The sequence below is a fragment of the Chiloscyllium plagiosum genome, unplaced genomic scaffold, assembly GCF_037043375.1.
Source record: "Chiloscyllium plagiosum isolate Xiang-an unplaced genomic scaffold, Cpla_swu_hap1 HiC_scaffold_25, whole genome shotgun sequence".
NCBI classification, from domain to species: Eukaryota; Metazoa; Chordata; class Chondrichthyes; order Orectolobiformes; family Hemiscylliidae; genus Chiloscyllium; species Chiloscyllium plagiosum.
Window position 1 is genome coordinate 42,317,649 of NW_028270163.1, and position 21,243 is coordinate 42,338,891.

Sequence of the window (21,243 nt, forward strand, 5' to 3'; positions counted from 1 at the left end):
TTTATAAAAGTATGTTTGACAAAGGGAAATTGTTATAAATAAATGTCATTGAACACTGAGGGGTTAACATGCAAAATGTCTTCGGGAATTAAAGCCTGACTGACAGAACAAGAGGATCTGAATTCCTGTGTGCTGTGCATGTACAAACGTGATATTGCAATTTAATCAGGCTTGGAAAGTATGGATTGGCAAAATCAAAATGACGCACAGTGATTAACAAATTAAAAATAATAACTAGGCATCCCAGGGACTCATTTTGAATGACACTCTAATCTTTTCCAGAAAGAGATCTGGGTTGTTTTCTGCTATCCTATTCAAATCAGGTGGGATGGTTGTGGAAACAGCATTAGAATGGTCTACAGCCACCTCCCAGCGATGATCATGTACTTCCTGCCACATGCCCCAACCAGGACAGATCCCAGTCTCCCTGCACGTATATAATGGTGAGTCCCTCGATTTTCTGGCCTTCTGACCTTGGTGTTACTTGGTGATGGGACTGCCAAAAGGAAATGGTATTCCTGGGCATTGACAGAAAGCTCCCTGCTGCTCATCCTTTGGGAAGTAGTGGATTAATATTAAATACCTCTTCCACTCTTCAGTGTTATATGGCTGAGACTTTTTGGGATGCTGCTGATTCAGCTGTAACAATATCCCTGTTACCAGGAACAAATCTCCCTTTAGGTGTCAGGGACCTTGTGGGGAGCCCCTGCAGTTGTCTATGTTTTCAAAATCAAGACTAGTCAAGCACATTTATTAGCTGCAAGGCCTACAAAGGAAGCACTCTTAAATTAAGCAACTTGGCTAGAGTTTGGATGACAGCAGTAAATAAAAGTGTGCAATAAAAGTCTGATTTCTACCATTGATTTTGCACATTTCTACTTGGCATTACTTTTTTCTGGCTCAGGGTTTTGTTTTGCTTTTGCCACATCAGGCTTCGATCCTAAGGACCAAGCCTTTGGCCATATTTATATAGTTTTAGAGTATAGGTAATAAATGTATTTCAGGAGAGGTCATGTTTTTTTAAAGTACAAGACAGATTGTCTCCATTTGACATAAATTAAGCTCATGCACCTCCTGTAAAAGTGGGATTCAGTACTATAAATACTATTTTTGATGCCGTCTCGACTTTTTCATAAAGGCAATAATTTGGAAGAACTTTCTTAATGTTAGCAACTGAGGCAAGCTATGCACAAGCCAATGTATAACACGTGCAAAATGAGGCCAACAGTGAGCAACTCCCTCAATATAGGCTGACTGCAGGCAGATACACATAAAACGATACATGGGCTTATCATAACTTAAGTTGCAAAATATAGTTTGGAATGGAAAAATGTGGCAGAAACTGAAGGATTTCTGTCTCCGTTCTGCACAATTTGCAGTTAATGTCGAAATGTATTGTTGCTTTCTCTCTCGCTAAATCTGATGTTGAAGTATTTTGTTATCTCATTACTACGTTATTCTTCCCTCAATACATCTGGACATGTACTCCTCTCCCATGCTTTTATTTCCACTTGTCTTTCACATCCACTGATGTTCTATCTTCTTACACTGATGTATATCGAAACAGATTAAAGTTGATGCTGGTGTATTTCTCCATCCCAAACTCAGTTCATGTTGGTACAAATCTGCCCTCCATCCACCCTGTTAATGCAGAAATTCCACTTTTGGGTATGTGATGACATTCTCCTCTTCGTTCTTACTGGTTCTCTTTTTCCCTTTGTATACGTAGCAGCGCCTTACTTCACCCACATGTAGCGTTATTGGTTTTTCCATTAACATTGTTTGAAGTTAAAACCTGATTAACCTGAAAAGGATTTTAACAAAGTTTATGTGCTTCTATTATAGAGTAGTTGTTGTGAGGCCGAGAAAACAAAAAAACAATGCTTCCAAGTTGAAAGCTGCAGTTAACCATCTCTCAGATCCTGGGACTGATTTGATTCACAGCCCCCTGTGAAGTTGTTTCACATGAGCCTGCCTTTACTTGTAAGTAGATACTGAATGTTCCTGCACTGCTCTGATAGCGGGACTTGGAGACAAATTGCTTATTCACAATGCATCCAAGTTAAGGGTATATATATTAATGGGGGGTAAATCCAGCAGTCTTACAATAATCATAAGTAGATACATGCCAGCCCTCAGCTGATGAGTGGTGTGGCTCTTCTGAATCTGTCTAATTCCTGCAATAGCCTGGCCAGATATGCCCCATAGATGAACATGGTGGCTACACAATTGTACTCCTCATGTTCCCAACTCAGTTTCCTCGGGGTTTTCCAGCTTCTTTATTAAGTTCTGGTTGACCAACAAGACCTTGTGGTCAATGCATACTAAACCCTGGCACTACCAGTTTGGGGTCTCTACCTTCATCTTGAATGCCTGGTAATAGCATGCTCAATTTCGGCTCAAGCCTTTACAAGAACTTTCATTTCTGAATTCATGAACTCATATTTGTTGTTTTGACAGAAAGTCATTGGAGAGCTATACTTTAACTGCTCCCCCACTATTACCCATATATGTTGTTCATCGCATTTTGGCACTAAACTCCATTAAATCAGAAGAAGCATAATATCTCTCAGTTGCTAAATCTCTTGTGGGCCTTCCATTTAAACTATGTAACTGATAGTTTCCAGTTAAGATATTATGTCTCCAATCTTAAGTATGATGCCCTAAGATCAGAGGGAACTGAGCTGAGGAGACTGAATGCTGGCAGTGGGGATTTCCTTAGGCCCGGCTTCCCTGCTGCCCAGCAATTGGAAAGCTGGGGTGACTTTGGCACACAATCAGGGTAGGGCCCAGCAAGGCCTGGAATCTCAACTCATTTCAAAGTAGCAACATAAAGATTTCTTGGCCACCTTTATAATTGGTCAAATGTTATCAAATTTTGAGTGGTGCTGGTAACCTGCTGTCTGCCTTGTATTGCACAGTGTTTCCAGGCTCTGTTACAATTCCTACTTCAGTCAGACCTCCTGGCCCTGGGACTCTATTGGTGCGCTCTTCATAGCCTGGGAGAAATGCACTCATATTGCTTCAGGTGCCTGACAATGAAATATAAATGACATGACCATCCTCTGACCTCAGATTCTCTGGCAGGATCAGATGCAGGGTCACCAAAGCATGCTCCATTGCACTATTGCCCACAGAGTTTTTTTTTAGCTGGTTTATATATTTAGAAGGTAAGGTGAAACCTGTGAGAGCAATTTAATACATCGAAAACTGAGAATAGCAACTAGTATTCAAAATGTTAAATGAGTGCACTGATATACTAAAGGTAGGCACGCCCGCTCTTATAAAGTTCACAAAGGGTGCAGTGACATTCCAAGTTTAGCATCAATCTGGAACAATTTTAACTTTACAATGACACCACACCTTGAACCTTGAATTTGCTCCTCACTTGTATCCAAAAGTGACCGGGTGTAATAAATTAGATGGCAAAAGATTTCAGGATTTGGGAGGTTTAGTGAGCTACAAATGCAAGCAGAGCACACCTGGATCTCCTCATCTTTTACAACCTCCTATTGGTCACACAGCCTGAGCAGAATTGCACTTGCTCAAAGGTTCTGTGTGCTACTAGATTTTCAGATGCAACACATGGTTTTGCACAGAAGCCACACCAAGTATTCAACAAAATGTTTCCTTTTCACATTTTATGATTTAGAAGCAGTTTAAAATAAACAGACAACAAAATGTTGAAACTTAAGTTGAAAACGAACAGAAGTGGGAATGCTTCACATCCAGTGTCCTGAGGCACTGTAATTAGCAATTGTTGTAAGCAAATATCCTCAGAGCGTGTCATAGCAATGAATCATACATTGATATAATCCTAAAATGAATGATTTCCTCTTGTCCCTGACAGCTCTGTTTGACCTCCTCATCTGCACATCTTTCCCAGCTCAGACCTGTCATACTTTACCACCTACAAATCCTAAACTGCCACTCGAAGGTTAAAGGTGGAAGAGTTTCAGTGCTGATTTGTTGCTTCAGTCAATGTATTTCCACCTCAGGATAACTTTGATGTGTGAAGTGCAAGATGATTTTCAAATTAGTTCATGCTGAGGTGCCTTATCTGTCCTTTTAGCTTAATTAATTCTTTACCTCTATCAGTTTCTTTTGCATCAAAAACAGGCTAAAAGAAGGGCAAACCAGCAAATGTGTCGAGGCCAAATCATTGCCATGCACAAAGAATAAAGCAAAACAACTCACCTTTCGATACCTCAGCATGAAATGAGTAATATTGCTATTAGCTGAACTAATGTCTTATACATTGTATGAAGTTGTCTCATTAATTGGAGTAAATCAACTTTGCATATTTTCACTTTTCCCCTTGACTAAAAAAATTAAATCATTTACATTTTTTTACTTTTTACTAAATGCTCTGGCTTACTGTCCTGAGGTTTATTAACCATGGGTGATGTGTTGGCACAGTGAGTCTCAGCATGTTAATCAAAGTTACAAATCACACACCACCAGGTTATAGTCCAACAGGTTTATTTGGAAATGCTAGCTTTTGGACCACTGCTCCTTCATCAGCTACCAGACCTATACAATGCTGCTTGAAAGCTTTTGACAAGGTCCCTCATGGTAGGCTGGTCCAAAAGATTATGTTGACAAATTGAATACAAAATTTCCTTGGTCATAGAAGACAGAGGGCAGCTGTGGAGGGGTGTTTTTCTGACTGGAGGTCTGTGACCAATGGATGTTCCACAAAGATCAGTGCTAGGACCTCTGTTGTTTGTAATATGCAGACATGATGTAGAAGAAGATGTCGGTCTGAATTATACATTTTCAGACAGCATGAAAATTAGTGAAGTTGTGGACAGTGAGGAAAGTTATCAAAGGATAGAGCAGAATACAGATCAGTTGGAAAGTTGGGCAGAGAAATGGCAGATGGAGTTTAATCCAGACAAGGGTGAGATGATGCACTTGGGAGGATTCTTCGGAACATTCACATACAAATGAATCTTGGGATCCAAGTTCATAGCTCCCTGAAAGTGACAACACAAGTGAATAAGGTGAGAAGAAGGCATGTGGCATGTTTGCCTTCATTGGTGGGGGAATTGAATATAAAAGTTGCCAAGCTATGTTGCAACTGTTAAAAAAAAGCTTCAGTTAGGTCACATTTGGAGTATTGTGTGCTATGCTGGTCTCCAAAAAGAATGTGGAACCTTTTGAAGAGGTTGCAAAAGAGGTTTATCATGATGTTGCCTGGATTGGAATGTATTAGCTATAAAGAGAGGGGTGGATAGTTGGAGTCTTTTTCTTCCCAGGGTGGAAATGTCAATTACTAGCGGGTAGAAGTTTAAGGTGAGAGGGGAAAGGTTTAAGGGGGATGTACGACGAACATTTTTTTGCGCAGGTATCTGGAATGCAATGCCAGGAGTGGTAGTAGACACAGACAAGTTAGCAAAGTTTAAAAGGCATTTCGACAGAAATATGAACAGACAGGGAGTAGAGGGATAGGGATCATGTGCAAGCAGTTGGGATGCATTGAGAATAGCATTGTGATCGGCACAGATGTGGGGGGCTGAAGGGTCTGTAATGAGGCAAGCACATTGCATCACTTTAATATGGTCCTCATGGTGGACACACTGCTGTCTCCTACACTTGAAAGATGGTGTCAGAAGAGGCACTGAAGTGAGTTTCCGGATGAGAAAAAAAAAATACACCTGTAGGGCTGTGAGCTTTCACTGAAAAAAATGAAGCTCATGGTTAAAAAGGCTTAAGGGAAAATGGCTGCAGTTTCTCTCCTACCAGCTTCTATTGAAATGACTGGGAATATGAGACAAAACTGTAAATTATTCCTTAAATGCAGCAGAATTATATAATACCAACAGATTTGTCGAACTAACTAGAACAAGTGTAAGCTGTTATCACTGGGAAGAGACTGTTTCAAAACTATATTAAGCTCTAAATCTCTATGAAAAGCAGGAGAGAGAAAAAAATACACAACAGAAGTTCACTGCAAGTGAATGTTACTAATGAACAGTACATGTTAAATTCGAGAGGAAAAAAGTGAAAAGCAGTCCATTGATCAATGTGTAACCTGTGAACTTTAGTCCCTTGACTACTTAATATTTTTAAATGTTATTGCTGTCCTCCACCAGGAAGGCTAAAGTGAAGTATTGACTAACCTCCTCCATCAGTTCCTAGTTTCCTTCTATTATTTCCCAAGTCTCATTATCAAAATGGCCAATAGCAACTGAGGCATTTTTTTGTACTTAAAAAAGCTCTTACTGTTCATTTTTGTTATTTGCTATTTTGTCCTCAGTTTATTTTATCCCTCTTTAATATCCTTTTGGTTATGTTTCCCAGTCCTCTGTTTTTTTATAATCTTTGCCATATTGTTTTTTCTCAATTTGATGTCTTTACCTTCCCTGATTAACCATACTCAGTTTGTCCCTTTCCTAGAATCTTTCTTCTCCAGTGGCATTTAGCTTTTTTATGAGTCATGGATATTTTCTTAAATGTTTACCATTGTTCCTTGACTGAGTTTTCCATTAAACCCATTTCCCAGTCCACTGTAGCAAACTTTGCCTCCATTCCCATGTGATTAACCTTGTTTAACTTTAGTATGATTGTTTCTGACCCAAGTTTCTCACTCTCAAACTGAATTCTAAATTCTACAAAGTTATGATCACTGTTCCCTGGTAGATCTTTTACTCTGCAATGATTTATTAAACCTGCTCCATTTCATATGATCAAATCTAAAAACCTGATCCAAACCTTGTTGTATTAATGACATATTGAGCATGGAAATTATTCAAATTAACTCTGTACATTCCTCCTTGTGGCTACCTTTGCAACTTTGATTTTCCCAATGTACTTAAAAAGAAAACTCACCCATGATTAATGTACTATACCATATTTGTGCCGAGTGGGTAGATTACTGTGATTGCAACAGCATGACTGAGCATCTGGATTTGCAGATCATAGACAGCAAACAAATGCCACACATTTCAGTGGCGAAAGTCTAAAGCTTGGGCTGATAGAGCCAAAACAAATAAACAAAAAAAAAGATCTGACTACCCCACACCAACAATTGAAGGAATTTTGGCAAAATGACAAAAATATTCAGTGGCGAAAGTGAGGATTGCAGATACAGGAGATTAAGTTGAGAGTGTGGCGATGGAAAAGCACAACAGGTCAGGCAGCATCTAAGGAGCAGGAGAGATGACGTTTCAGGAATGAGGCTGTGAGCTGAGGGGGTGGTGAGATTAATGGGAGAGGGATTGGACTGGGAGGAAGATAGCTAAGAGTACAATGTGTAGATGGAGGTGGGGATAATGGTGATAGGTCAGAGAGGAGTGTGGAGCGGATCGGTGAGAAGGAAGATGAACAGGTAGGACAGGTTATGAGGGTGCCCTCATTGCAAAAGATGGTTACTTGGAAGTGAAGCTAGATGAATGTAGTAGCTTTGTAAATAGATTCTGGATGCCCTTCGTAAGACAATCAATGCAAACAACATGATCTTAGTGATCTTCCTGGAGTGGAAGCCTTTTTGGATGTTCACATAGTTTACCAGTGCAGGAACACAAAAGAAGAAACCATTGCTAGCCAAAATTAAAATCGAGTGTGACTGCTTGACAGATTTCACCAGTGAACCTGAATTCAAACAAGAAAAATTACAATTAAAGTTGCCCGATGTCAGGTATCCAGTCACGTACTAACCACAAAATATCTTTACTGGGATCCTGAAAGGTGAGAATTGCAGCAGCAAGACAGTAACCAACAGAGCACACACATTGGGTGGATTGGTCAACTCTTTGGCAAAGGTCTTGACCAATTTATTGTCAGAAAATTGATGATTACGGCAAGTCAGGACCAAGGATGTGCGCTAGTTTTGCGGCACAGAACAAGGAACATCATTCTCAAAAACCAAGCAACAAGGCAATGCTGAAATACTGCAGTGTAAATGATGAAGTCACCTTGCAGTTTGAAGTCAATGAGACAGGAGTTAGAACAATCCAACGGAAGCAGGGTCAATGGGTTAACCGTGTGCATTTACTCTACTCTAATGTGGGCTGTCTTCTACTGTAGTGAGATAAAGGGAGAGATTGAATGAGATCAAAGTGGGTTGCACATCCACTGGTGCAGGTTAGGGATATCAGGTGAGGTGTTCAAAGGCATGAGCAGGCAGTGCAGAAGCCATGATTAGTGGTGGAGGAGGTCAGAGTGGTTGAGATAATGTGATAGAAGATATTGCATGCGATAGTGAGAGCAGCAGACCTTTAGTGGATGTTTGATGCAGTAGTGGAGGTGGGGTGAGTGTGAGGTAGCAGAGAGATATGTGTGACACACATCCTGGTACAGTAGAGGAGATCATTTCCTTCTCACAGCTGTGCTGGCTGATACTCCTCAGACGGCCCTGACCCAGGTGGTGACCTCAGGCCATGTTCAGGTGGCATGGCATCCTTTGCCAGTCCTCCGAAAGCATGACTCTGCTGCATCATCCTCTCGATCAAGATCTCCAGGTTCCTGTTAGTGAAACATGTTGTGAAATTGTGTAACTGTCTTAAATGTACAGTCTGTCTGGTCTAGAATTAATTCCATAATGCAACAAACACCAATCCGCACCCTTCACCTTTTTAGTTGTGCATTGCGCCATATTTAGGAATGTTCACAGACTACAAAGGAGGGGGTGTCCTGGAAAATCAGTTTCATTCATCCAATGTCTGAGTAACATTGAATTCTCAAATGCAGTAAAGAGGAAAATCCACACACTGTCATCTGAGCAGAAAAGAGCAACTCTTTCTGGAAGCTCCCTGGTCTATATGACACTGCATTGGATATTAATGAACTAAATTATTTGAGACTGTTGCAAAAGAAGTATTTTTAAGAGAGATGACCAAAAAAACCTGGATGTCACCAAATTAAATTCTCTTCCACTTCAAATCCTCCTGTTGGACCCCTTTCAAAAGAGAATCAGTTTTAGCGAAAATTATGAACACAGATAAGATTGATTTTCCAAGAATATCTTAGCTATGGAAATGTCTCTGGCAGTTTTATGATATACACTGCCTCATTGGTAGGCTACTTATAACAATGTTGGATCTGACCTGATTCAAAACACAGAAGAACCTCGATTACCTGATATTCAATTATCCAAATTTCGGATTATCCAAACAAAATCGCAAGGTCCCGAAGCTTGGTTAATCTGTGTTGTCCAGCATTTGGTTATCCAAACATTCAACTATTCGATCATTTGATTATCTAAACAATATAGTCCCCACCCGTTTCATTCAGATAATTGAGGTTCCCCTGTAATGGAGTGATTATGGATGCACAGTGGAATAATCTACCCTCGTGTGTGATCAAAAATCCATGGTCCAAACTGAAGCCAGCTAACTTCAACGCATACAATTGTCTTTTAGTGTTTTATTTGACCCTGTAAATTGAAGTCCAGTCATTTTGCCTGAGGATGAAGAGCTGGAATCTTACCACCTGAGAACTGAGCTTTGTCATGATAATGACAACTTGTTTTACAGTTAGTGTTGCAATATCGGATCCTGTTCCAAGTGAGTAATGTTACAGGTTTTAGTTTGTGGTCACAGATTCAAGAAAAGAGAGTACAATGATGACTGTTTCAGGGAATTGCTTATACTGTAATGCAAATTTCCAATCTGTGTATTTATTGTAACTTTATAGCCATGTGGTTTTCATTTAATTAATTACTTTAATTTCATATTTTTTTCTGAAGCTATTTCTGTTTCTTTATTTGCCAATGAGGATGTCCTTGCTAAACAGTCTAAACAGCTATGTTAAGATTCACTGTGCTATGAATACTAATATTTAATATATTACAATAGAATACAATATTCATTTTTCCCTTCTTTACTTGTCAATCTTTGATCAAGGAAGGTTTGTTTTGTAAGTTCATGCCAAACAGAACTGTCTTTAAGCAATAGCTCATCTGAATAATACAATGTATAAATGAAAAGTGTTAGGAACATGATGTTTCTAAATATAGTCCTTTAACCTGCATTGGTCACAAGAGAAGCATTGGGTTTTTATGACACAGGATAAGGATGGCTGGTTCATTCTGTTTTTTTCCAGAACACTCCAGTCAATCCCATTCCCTTCTTCAATCTCTCAATCCCTGCATGACCCCATCATGCTGCTCTAGTACAGGTATGCTCCTGAAACGTTTGCGGGAGCTGTGATTGGCCCAAAGGCAGCCCCAATCTTAACCTCATAATCTTTGAGAACAAGCCTTTAAACTCATGGTAAGCACCTTGATGTTACCAAGGGAGATTGTGTGGTTGTGTGGTTAGTAGAATAATTCCTGTGTTATGTGAACACCTGCACTGTTATTGTAGCATCCCTAAGCATCCTACACACCCACAATCTTCCACCCCCTATCTCTCTTATCCGACTCTTGACATGTACAGTATTTCCTCAAATCCATCACAACATTTGAGGGTGAAGGAGGAGGGAAAATACTGATGATGACAACGATGGAAGGAGAAATACAATTGCTTCATGGTAGTCAGGTTGAGGGGAACTGGATTGGATTGGGAGGTTTGCTGTGATGTGGAGTCTGGTGGATTTGGTAATTCTGTTAACCACTGAGTTAAACCGGAGATTGAACAGTCGAACATTTATACTTAAGTGTCTGGGTAAGTATTGCAAAAAATCCCCAAGTCAAGTATTTTTAATGCAGAAATAGGTAGATTCTTGATTACCAAAGGGGATGAAAGATTATCGGGGCTATGCAGTAATGTAAAGTTGACATTAAAATCCAATCAGCCACGATCTTAATGAATGGCAATGCAGATTCAAAGGGCTAAATGGCTTACTTTTGTTTCCTGTTCGCTTGTTCTGCAATTCTGAGATCAGAAACACCTTAGCATTGGATCTTAAGCAGTACAAATCATTCCAATTAGAAGTTTAAACTTCCTGGTAATTTTAGCACCTTATACCTTATACCTACACTGACCCTGTGTAGAGCATTGTCATGTATCACATATTCTCTCTCTTCTCTCTACGGATCTCAATTACTATTGGCACAACAACAAGAAGTTTGCTTCAGAAAACAAATGAAAGTAGAGGGTGGGAATGTGTGGATGCGTCAGAGGGTGGGAATGTGTGGGTGTACACAGACATGAAAAGATGGAAAGGCTGGTAATTAATTAAGGTACTCCTTGGATGCTGCCTGAACTGCTGTGCTTTTCCAGCACCACTCTAATCGAGACTCTGGTAATTAATTAAGGGGAATTAATGAGAAAGGTAAACTAAAGCAAGTGAAAAATGGTAAGGAGAAAATTAAGTGGGAGAAAACAAAAGTGGCATTTACATAGAGTTGTTAATGTAAAATAAAATTTTGTGTGGTCCTTTGCAGAGCCATAATCATACAAAATGATGGTGAGTAAGAGAAATAAATATCTTAAGAGGGGTAATAAAGAAAATATTATCAAGGAGGTAAGTTTTAGGACAAGACTTAAAGGGAAAGAGACGTGGAGAATTTGCAGAACTTTGGGAGGGATTCCAAAATATGAGGTCTGGATGTCTGAAGACAAGACTGACAATGGTGGCCAAAGGGAGGGCTGATCCACGAACAGGGAGTCATTGAGATTGCAGAAACATAGAGCAGTGAGTGCATACAGAAATTATAACATGAGGATGAGAATTTTGAATTAAGGATTTGAACCACTGAGATCCCAGTGTAAGGATACAAGTAATGGTGAGCAGGACTTGGTGCAGTTGGATTATTAATACATGACATTTGGAAGACCTTATATCTACTGTGACCACTAGGACTCATAACAGCACACAAACCAACAGCCACTCTCAGACAACAACTCACCAGGATGAAGGACCCGATACCCAGCATGAGCAAACCAATATAGTGTACAAAATCCCATGCAAGGACTGCACAAAACACTACATAGGACAAACAGGAAGACAGTTAACGATCCACATCCATGAACACCAACTAGCCACGAAACGACATGATCAGCTATCCTTCGTAGCCACACACTCAGATGACAAGCAACATGAGTTCAACTGGGACAACACTACTATTATAGGACAAGCCAAACAGAGAACAACCAGGGAATTCCTAGAAGCATGGCACTCATCCACTGATTCAATCATCAAGCACATCGACCTGGTCCCAATATATCGGCCACTGCGGCGGACAGCTGGAACTGACAACCGGAAGTGGCAGATTCAAACCACTATAAATGCCGGAGGAAACATCACAGAAGCGCTTCACGGGAGGTTCCCAAGCACGGAGGATGTCACCTAGACAGGGGACGAAACGTCTGCAACACAAATTCCCAGCTCAGCGAACAGAACCACAACAACCTTATATTTATGGCATGCAGGACACAAGTATTCAAAAAGTTGAGTCAAGTGGTAACAGAAGCAAGAATGAAATCTTCAGCATTAGATGGACTGAGATGAGGAATAGGTCACAAATCAATGTGAATCAAGACTCCCTTTACAGTGAACCTGTAGTTCAAGACAACATAGAGATTGGCTTCCAGCTGAGTCAGTGGCTAGAGAAGGGATAGGTTTAGTGATGTTTACAAAACGTGTAAAACTTGACTAAAACTGCTTTAACTGGAGGCATTCACAGCTCATCCAAGACTCTCAGAAGTGGTCTGATGGTGGCAAGGCAATGATAGGGTCTGGAAAGGTACAGGTAGACCTGGATCAAATTACTGCAGATGCTAGAATCTGTATTGAAACCGAAAGATGCTGGAAATCACAGCGGGAAATCACAGGCAGCAGCAATGGAGAGAGAGCTTTGCTAAAGAGTCATCTAGCTTGTTAGCTTAATGTTAGCTTGCTTTCTCTCCATTGATGCTCCCTGACCCACTGAGATTTACAGGTGGAGCTGGATGTAGTCAGTAACATATGAAAGCTAATGCCTTGGGTCCAATGTTGAGTATGTAAATAGATGGGTTTTGAATAACTTCCGATTCCACTTCACGCCTACAGAGGATGATTGGTAAAGAGTAATGTGTGGATGAGGAATAATGGGAGGGTTGAATTCGGCCTTGGCAATTCAAGAGGTAACTATGTTGAGGTGATAAGAGAATATATTGCTGGAGATGCTTCTGTTGTGATTGACGAGATCAATAATGAAAGGCAGCTGAGAAAAACAGAAGTGGAGGATCGTTTGTTGCCTGTGAAAAAGGCAATAGAGAGGGTTGAAGGGATGAAAAGGAATTGTGCACCATGGTAACAGGCACAGAGGATGTCATTTTTCACAACAATTAGCACTGTGTCAGTGATATGGCAGGAACGCATCAATATTGGAGACACTCAAAAAACGTGGAGTTCTGAAAAGGTACTGGGCATGAGTTAGGGAACTGACTTTGGAGAGCAAAGAGTAAAAAAAGAATAATAGAGAAAAATATGCAACAGAAGGATATTACTACAAAACTAATTCCCTTAGTGAAATCGGAGATTACAATCTTTTAAAAAAAAAACCCTCCAGCTAGTCTTAAGCAGTGACCTTTCATCCATATATACGCCTATGTGTAGAAGGAACTAAGAGATCAGTGACTGGAAGGTGGGAATGGTTAATTTAGTTAGCTTAACCTTCAGAGCTCTGATTTGTGAAATAAAATCTACATATAATTTTCATTTCTGTGAAACAGGAAATGCATTATTCTTGTAGAAGAATAAGCCTGAACACCAATGAATGTGTGTGTTTAGAATATAAAATTGTGTTTTCATGATGTGAATATGAACAGGCAGTTGTCAGAGTATGACCTACTGAACCTCTGTACAAAAACTTGTGTTATGAAATCAGGATGTAGTTTTCTAGATCATGTTGATAAGACAGAATTCCCATCTAATCAGCTCGTGGGATCAGTGCAAATCTTTCACAGGGATAACACAAACCAGCGACACTATATTAATCTGCCTCAGCTTGCCTTGACTGACTTGCTTTGCATTACCTGAGGGGAAAATGGTCTCAATCCTGGGTGATGAGATAAACTTAGCAGGCTTGCTGGGAAGGGGATGATAGTAACCATGGCAATGATGCTGTGATCCAGGTGTTCTGAGCACTGAACCTTCTCAGCTGTACATTAGGATAGTCTCAGCATAAACTTATCTCCCGCAGGTTCCAGTAATAAAGTCTTGGTTTACTGTTTGGGTCAGATGGTGAGGATATGTTTGTCTTTCACTTATGCATGTTAAATGTGGGGCAATATCAGCAATGATTTAAAGATCATTTATGCTGGCACAGCTTTGACTTCAATCCTTTTGTGTAAACAATCTTGGTACATGTCTTCATTTCTGCACGTTGTCTGCAGCTTGTAAGCTTTGAAATGGCATCCCTGCCAAAACGTAATTACAATGCTTCAGTGAAGTTTACCAAGTTCAGAGTTAACAGAATTCCAACTGAAAAACTGTCAAAAGGATGTGACATTGTTTAGGAATTTTAAATGAACTGATTTTTTAAAAAACTGTAAAATTAGTTATTCCCTTCCTCGACTGAGTTCATTAGCAAAACAAATTAAGTGCTTGGTTATAATTCATGGGGAATAACGTTTGACATTTGTTTTTATATGTTGTATTCTTGACAGAATCTGAGTGACATACAGTTTGCAGAACCTTCATGTCTGGAGTTTAAACACAGATTAAGGAATGACAATAAAATAATCCATCTATCTGACAAATATGAAAAAGCTAATGAATTTTATTGCAGTCTCAATTGGTCTATCAATGAACATAATGACTAAAGTGAAATAAGATGTCACTAAGACAGGAATCTCTTCAATCCTGTGAAGGTAGAACTGGGCATGAATTCTAAGATTACAGCATTTAGATGTCCCTCCAATTTATTACACTCTTATTGGATCTGTAGCCTCAGAGACCATTGAGGTGGCCAGTGGAGAACTTGCCTTCTGGGATAATACACATGATATGTCGATGCTCAAGGTCTAAAAATCAATCTTTCTTCAGGGATTGATTAACTCCATGGGCTACTTTATTTAAAACAGTAAAACACATTTCAAATGATGAAGCAAACACTACAGCAATCTATCAGATTATCTGTGTGTACAGCTTGCATAGTCATAGAAGACTAATTACCAGATAGAGTTGCAAAGTTGTATCCACTCCTTAAAGTCAGCACACTCTCTTAAAGTCAGCGCAGACATAAAGCACACTGCAGGTCGTGGCAGTAGTTGAAAGCTAGAAATGGTCCCAACTCCTGATTTTCTTCAATAGGCAGAAGATTCTACCTTCTGAGGACTACAGTTTAAACATATCACAAGGACAGATATTATAAAAAGTACACATGTCACACTGATGTAGTATGAATGCCTGAAATTTAAGAAGATCATTGCAATATGCTGGGGGAGGTTTTGCATTGACTCCTGATTTACTATTTGTATTGAAGTGCTTTTATTCTTCTCTGACTTTGAAGAATTTACCTACAAACATCTAGTGAGATTTGTGATGTGGACTTCATTTCTCCCACTGTTAATCTCATTCTGTGACCCCGAGAGCCATCCAGAATTAATTATGTTGTTAAACAAAAAGTCACATTAAAAATATATCAGGCAGCAAAAGATGATGTTAAAAAGCTGGTTTTATGATTCATATGTTTAATTTCACAGAAAGTAAAATGAACTTTGGGAAATGTTGTGGTTCTGTTCGCCGAGCTGGAAGTTTTTGTTGCAAATGTTTCGTCCCCTGGCTAGGCGACATCATCAGTGCTTGGGAGCCTCCTGCGAAGCGCTTCTTTGATGTTTCCTCCGGTGTTTATAGTGGTCTGTCCCTGCCGCTTCCGGTTGTCAGTTTCAGCTGTCCGCTGTAGTGGTTGGTATATTGGGTCCAGGTCGATGTGTTTGTTGATGGAGTTTGTGGATGAATGCCATGCCTCTAGGAATTCCCTGGCTGTTCTCTGTCTGGCTTGCCCTATGATAGTAGTGTTGTCCCAGTCGAATTCATGTTGCTTGTTGTCTGCGTGTGTGGCTACTAAGGATAGCTGGTCGTGTCGTTTCGTGGCTAGTTGATGTTCATGTATGTGGATTGTTAGCTGTCTTCCTGTTTGTCCTATATAGTGTTTTGTGCAGTCCTTGCATGGTATTTTGTACACCTACATTCGTTTTGCTCATGTTGGGTATCGGGTCCTTCGTTCTGGTGAGTTGTTGTCTGAGCGTGGCTGTTGGTTTGTGTGCTGTTATGAGTCCTAGGGGTCGCAGTAGTATGGCTGTCAGTTCCGAGATGCTCCTGATGTATGCAACAAAACGTTTGCAACAAAAACTTCCAGCTCGACGAACAGAACCACAACAACGAGCACCCGAGCTACAAATCTTCGCACAAACTTTGAACTTTGGGAAATTTTAAGATTGAAATTGAAATGTGATTAAAAAAATATTATTTTAGATATCCATTTGTTTCATATTTATGGAAAGTCAAATCTGTCTTTCCATGATAAAAATAACAAATGTTTTCAAGTCAGAGACGGTGGTCGGGTGTAATTATGGTATGGTAAGTCACAAAAATTCCAGTTACATCTCATTCAACAAAAAACAGCCTTTTCAAGAGTTTTTTTTATAGGCGAGAATGAGAGTACAAAAAATGGAAGCTCACACCAGTTGGCTTCAAGTGATTTTCATCTCTGAGGATCTCAACATTTCACCCTGTGGAGGAATGAAGAAATCATATGACCATAAAAAAGATATAATAACAGAAGTAGGCCATTCAGCCCATCAATAAGATCACAGTTGATCTGATAACCCTCAACTCCAAGAACTCCCAGGATCTTCAAGATTTCCACATCTCAGCATTTGTCATGTCAAACGTTTCTATCAGTTTCAGAAGAGTATGAAGGCAATTACTGACAGTTTTCCCCACTTTAAAACTGCAAAATCTCACTTATTTCCTTTCCCTTAATCCTGCTTTTGAAGTACATAAAGTCGCATTAATTATAGAGCGTGCGAGATAAGCACCGTTTGCCTTCATAATTAATAATTTACTTTAAACAATGGGGAGTCATTTCATTGAATTTTATATTAAAATAGACAATTTCCCAGCTGATAAGAATTTGGACTTGCCCACAACCAGATTATATCACACATGGACCAGTCGCTCAGAGTGTACCAAGCCTTTGTTACAAAGTTTTGTTCTATTTATGTTTTTTTATTATGATGATGCCAACTGAACTCTATTGTATTGTCTCTTTTGTTGACACTGACTATTAAGTCACTGTTTGAAATCAGAGAGAAAAGGTTGGTTAAAATCTGCTTGCCAATTTCATTGATATCTTTAAAAGATATTCATTTGAAAGACAATTCTTACCCTTCTCAGCTATAATGAAAGTTTATTTACCATTGCCTTGCTAACAATTATGAAAGTTCAAAATACTACCTCAAATACTAGTTGGAACTTGGGTGAATGAACAAAGATGGGTAACATCATTATTGGAAAGTTGGGGATATCATGTCTCTAAATTAATACCCAACACAGTATTGGCAATCCATTATTCCTCTATGCTATATATACCACATTTTAATGTCTCTTGAGACAAATCAATGTCTTCAGATTTTATGAATTAAAAACTTTCACATAGCTGATACAAGATGGTCTCCATTTCGATATTATTAGGCATACTCAGTCAAACTTCATTCACAATCATGTGCAGTCTTTAAACATCATTTTACGTTGAGACCATAAATATAAATAACTATTTGCTTTCATCAGTATCAGCAACCTGAATGTACATTGAGTAACTAACATAAACGAAGACCTGTAGGTGCTTCACAAAAATGGCTGGGAAGGAAGAAGTCAGAGATGATGAAAAGCTTAGTTAGTGATTGAAGTTTTGTGTACTTCAGACAATGACAAAGAAGTGGAAAGGATTAGTGAGGGAATCCCAGAGAGTATAATCCAGGAGTTAAAGAACTTACTATTCAGATTTGGGGTGGGCAGTGTTGTTGGAAAATGGAATTGACTACAAAAACCTGCAAGAGTAGACCAAGGAACATTTGATATCAAGGAAGTAAATTGATTTGAATGTGAACATAGGATGTAAATGTTCCAAACTCTTATCAGATGGAAACTTGCCTGTTTATTTTAATGTAAAACATTTAATGAAATGACTGACACCAAAATTGGAGGTGTAGTGGAAGCGAAGAAGGTTCCCTCAGATTACAACAGGATCTTGATCAGATGGGCCAATGGGCTGAGAAGTGGCAGATGGAGTTTAATTTAGATAAATGTGAAGTGCTGCATTTTGGGAAAGCAAATCTTAGCAGGACTTATATGCTTCATGATAAGGTCCTTGGGAGTGTTGCTGAACAAAGAGACCGTGGAGTGTAGGTTCATAGCTCCTTGAAAGTGGAGTCGCAGGTAGATAGGATAGTGAAGAAGGATTTTGTTATTCTTTCCTTTATTGGTCAGAGTGTTGAGTATAGGAGTTGGGAGGTCATGTTGCAGGACATTGGTTAGGCCACTGTTCGAATATTGCATATAATTTTGATCTCCTTCCTATTGGAAAGATGTTGTGAAACTTGAAAGGGTTCAGAAAAGACTTACAAGGATGTTACCAGGGTTGTAGAATTTGAGCTATAGGGAGAGGTTGTTTTCCTTGAAGAGTTGGAGGCTGAGGGGTGACGTTATAGAGATTTTTAAAATCATGAAGGGCATGGATAGGATAAATAGACAAAGTCTTTTCCCTGGGGTGGGGGAGTCCAGGAATAGAGGGCATAAGTTTAGAGTGAGAGGGGTAAGATATGAAATAGACCTAAGGGGCAACGTTTTCATGCAGAGGATGTTATGTGTATGGAATGAGCTGCCAGAGGAAGTGGTGGAGGCGAGTACAATTGCAATATTTAAAAGACATCTGGATGGGTAAATGAATAGGAAAGGTTTGGAGGGATATGGGCCAGGAGCTGGCAGGTGGGACTAGATTGGGTTGCGATATCTGGTCGGCATGGACGGGTTGGACCGAAGAGTCTGTTTCCATGCTGTACATATCTATGGCTCTATAAATTAAAGTGAATTACAAAGGCAAAAGGTGCTTATCCTGCATGCTCTACACCTAATGTGACTTTAAATACTTCCAGGTCAGGATTAAGGGAAAGGAAATAAGTGAGATTTTATTGTTGTAATGAAGGGAAGATTGTTAGCATTTACCTTAATTCCCTTCTGAAACTAACAGCAACTGATGACATGGCAAATGCTTCGACGTGGAAATCCTGAAGTTTCTGGGAGTAATTGGAGTTGAGGGTTATCAAATCGATTTTGATCTACTGAATGGCCTACTTCTGTTATTATGTCACTTTATTATGGTCATATGATCTCTTTATTCCTCCATAGGGTGAAATGTTGAAACTCTTAAGTGAAAGTCACTCAAAATTAATTGGTGTGAGCTTCCACATTTTGCAGAGGACACCAAAATAAGTGATGTAGCGGATAGCGAAGAATATTATCTCTGAGTACAATGGGATTTTGATCAGACGAGCCTAAAGGCCAAAATGTGGCAGACGGAGTTTAGATTAGATTCTCTACTGTGTGGAAACAGGCCCTTTGGCCCAACCAGTCCACACCGACCCTCTGAAGAGTAACCTGCCCAGGCCCATTTCCCTCTGACTAATGCACCATAACACTATGGGCAATTTAATATAGCCAATTCACCTAGCCTGCACATCTTTGGACTGTGGGAGGAAACACACGCAGACACAAGGAGAATGTGCAAACTCCACACAGACAATTGCCCAAGGCTGGAATTGAACCTGGGACTCTGGTGGTGTGAGGCAGTAGTGCCACCGTACCACCAGTGGTTAATTTAGATAAATGTAAAGTGTTGCATTTTGGGAAGGGAAATCAGGACTGGATTTATGCAGATATTGGTAGGGCCTTGGGGAGATTTGCTGAACAAAGACACCTAGGGGTGCAGGTGTATATATAATTCCTTGAAAGTCTCAGGTAGACAAGGTGGTGAATAAGGCATTTGGCATGCTTGCCTTCATTGGTCAGAACACTGAATATAGAGTTGGGGCATTTTGTTGCAGCTATGCAGGGCATTGGTGAGGTCACATTTAGAATACTGCATGCAACTTGGGTCACCTTTCTATAGGAAGGATGTTATAGTCATCGAGTTGTACAACACGGAACCAGATCCTTTGGTCCAACCATAATATGATCAAACTGAGCTAGTCCCACCTGCCTGCTCTTGGCCCCATATCCCTCCAAACATTTCTTATTCAGGTATTTATCTAATTTCTTTTAAATGCCATAATTGTAGCCGCTTCTACCACTTCCTGTGGAAGTTCATTCCACAAGTGAACCACTCCCTGTGTAAAAGAAATTGCCCCTCATGTCTTTTTAAAATATTTCTCTGCTTCCCTTAAAAATATGCCCCCTAATCTTGAAATCCCTCACCCTAGGGAAAAGATACCTGCCATTCACCTCATCTATATCCCTCATGATTTTAAGAACCTCGATAAGGTCACCTCTAAACCTCCTATGCTCTGGTGAAAAAAGTGCCAGCCTATTCAGCCCCTCCTTGTAACTCAAACCTTGAATTCCTGACAACATTCTGGTAAATCTCTCCTAAATGCTCTCCAGCTTATTAATACAGGGAGACCAGAAATAGACACAGTACTCCATGACAGACCTCACCAATGTCTCAACTCCTGTACTCAAAGGTCTGAGCAATGAGGTAAGCCTGCTAAATGCCTTCTTAACCATCCTATCTATATGTGGTGCAAAATTCAAAGAATTATGTATCTGAACCTCTTGGCCTGTCTGTTCTACAACACGACACAAAGTACCATTCCCTTTGAAGGGCTTTTGCCCGAAACGTCAGTTTTCCTGCTCCTTTGATGCTGTCTGACCTGCTGTGCTATTCCAGCACCACAACCTTGACTCTGAAGTACTCATTTTTGCTTAACACTGCGCAAGATCCTAGTTTTAATTGTATAAGTCTTGCCTTTGTTTGTTTTATCACAATTCAGCACTTCTTTTATCCAAATTAAACTCCATCTGCCACTCTTCAGCCCATTGACACAATTGATCAAGATCTCTTTGTAATCTTAGGTAACCTTCTTCACTGTCAGCTATACCACCAATCTTACAATGAATAGATTGGAATCCCTACAATGTGGAAACAGGCCATTCGGCCCCGAAAAGTAACCCACCAAGACCCAGTCCCCTACTCTATTAGGGGCTTCAGTTTCCTGAAGAAGGGTTTATGCCCGAAACGTCGATTCTCCTGCTCCTTGGATGCTGCCTGACCTGCTGCGCTTTTCCAGCAACACATTTTCAGCTCTGATC

General features: G+C 39.9%; 1 long non-coding RNA gene across 1 annotated transcript in view; it reads left to right on the forward strand.

Annotated features, from left to right (window-relative positions):
- Positions 1-300: 300 nt before the first annotated feature.
- The window catches only part of LOC122562208 (uncharacterized), an 87,423-nt gene continuing 66,480 nt past the window's right edge, over positions 301-21,243 (forward strand). The window contains exons 1-2 of the long non-coding RNA XR_006315264.2: positions 301-443; positions 1,846-1,983. This is a non-coding gene — a long non-coding RNA (uncharacterized LOC122562208). The remainder of the gene's footprint in view (positions 444-1,845; positions 1,984-21,243) is intronic.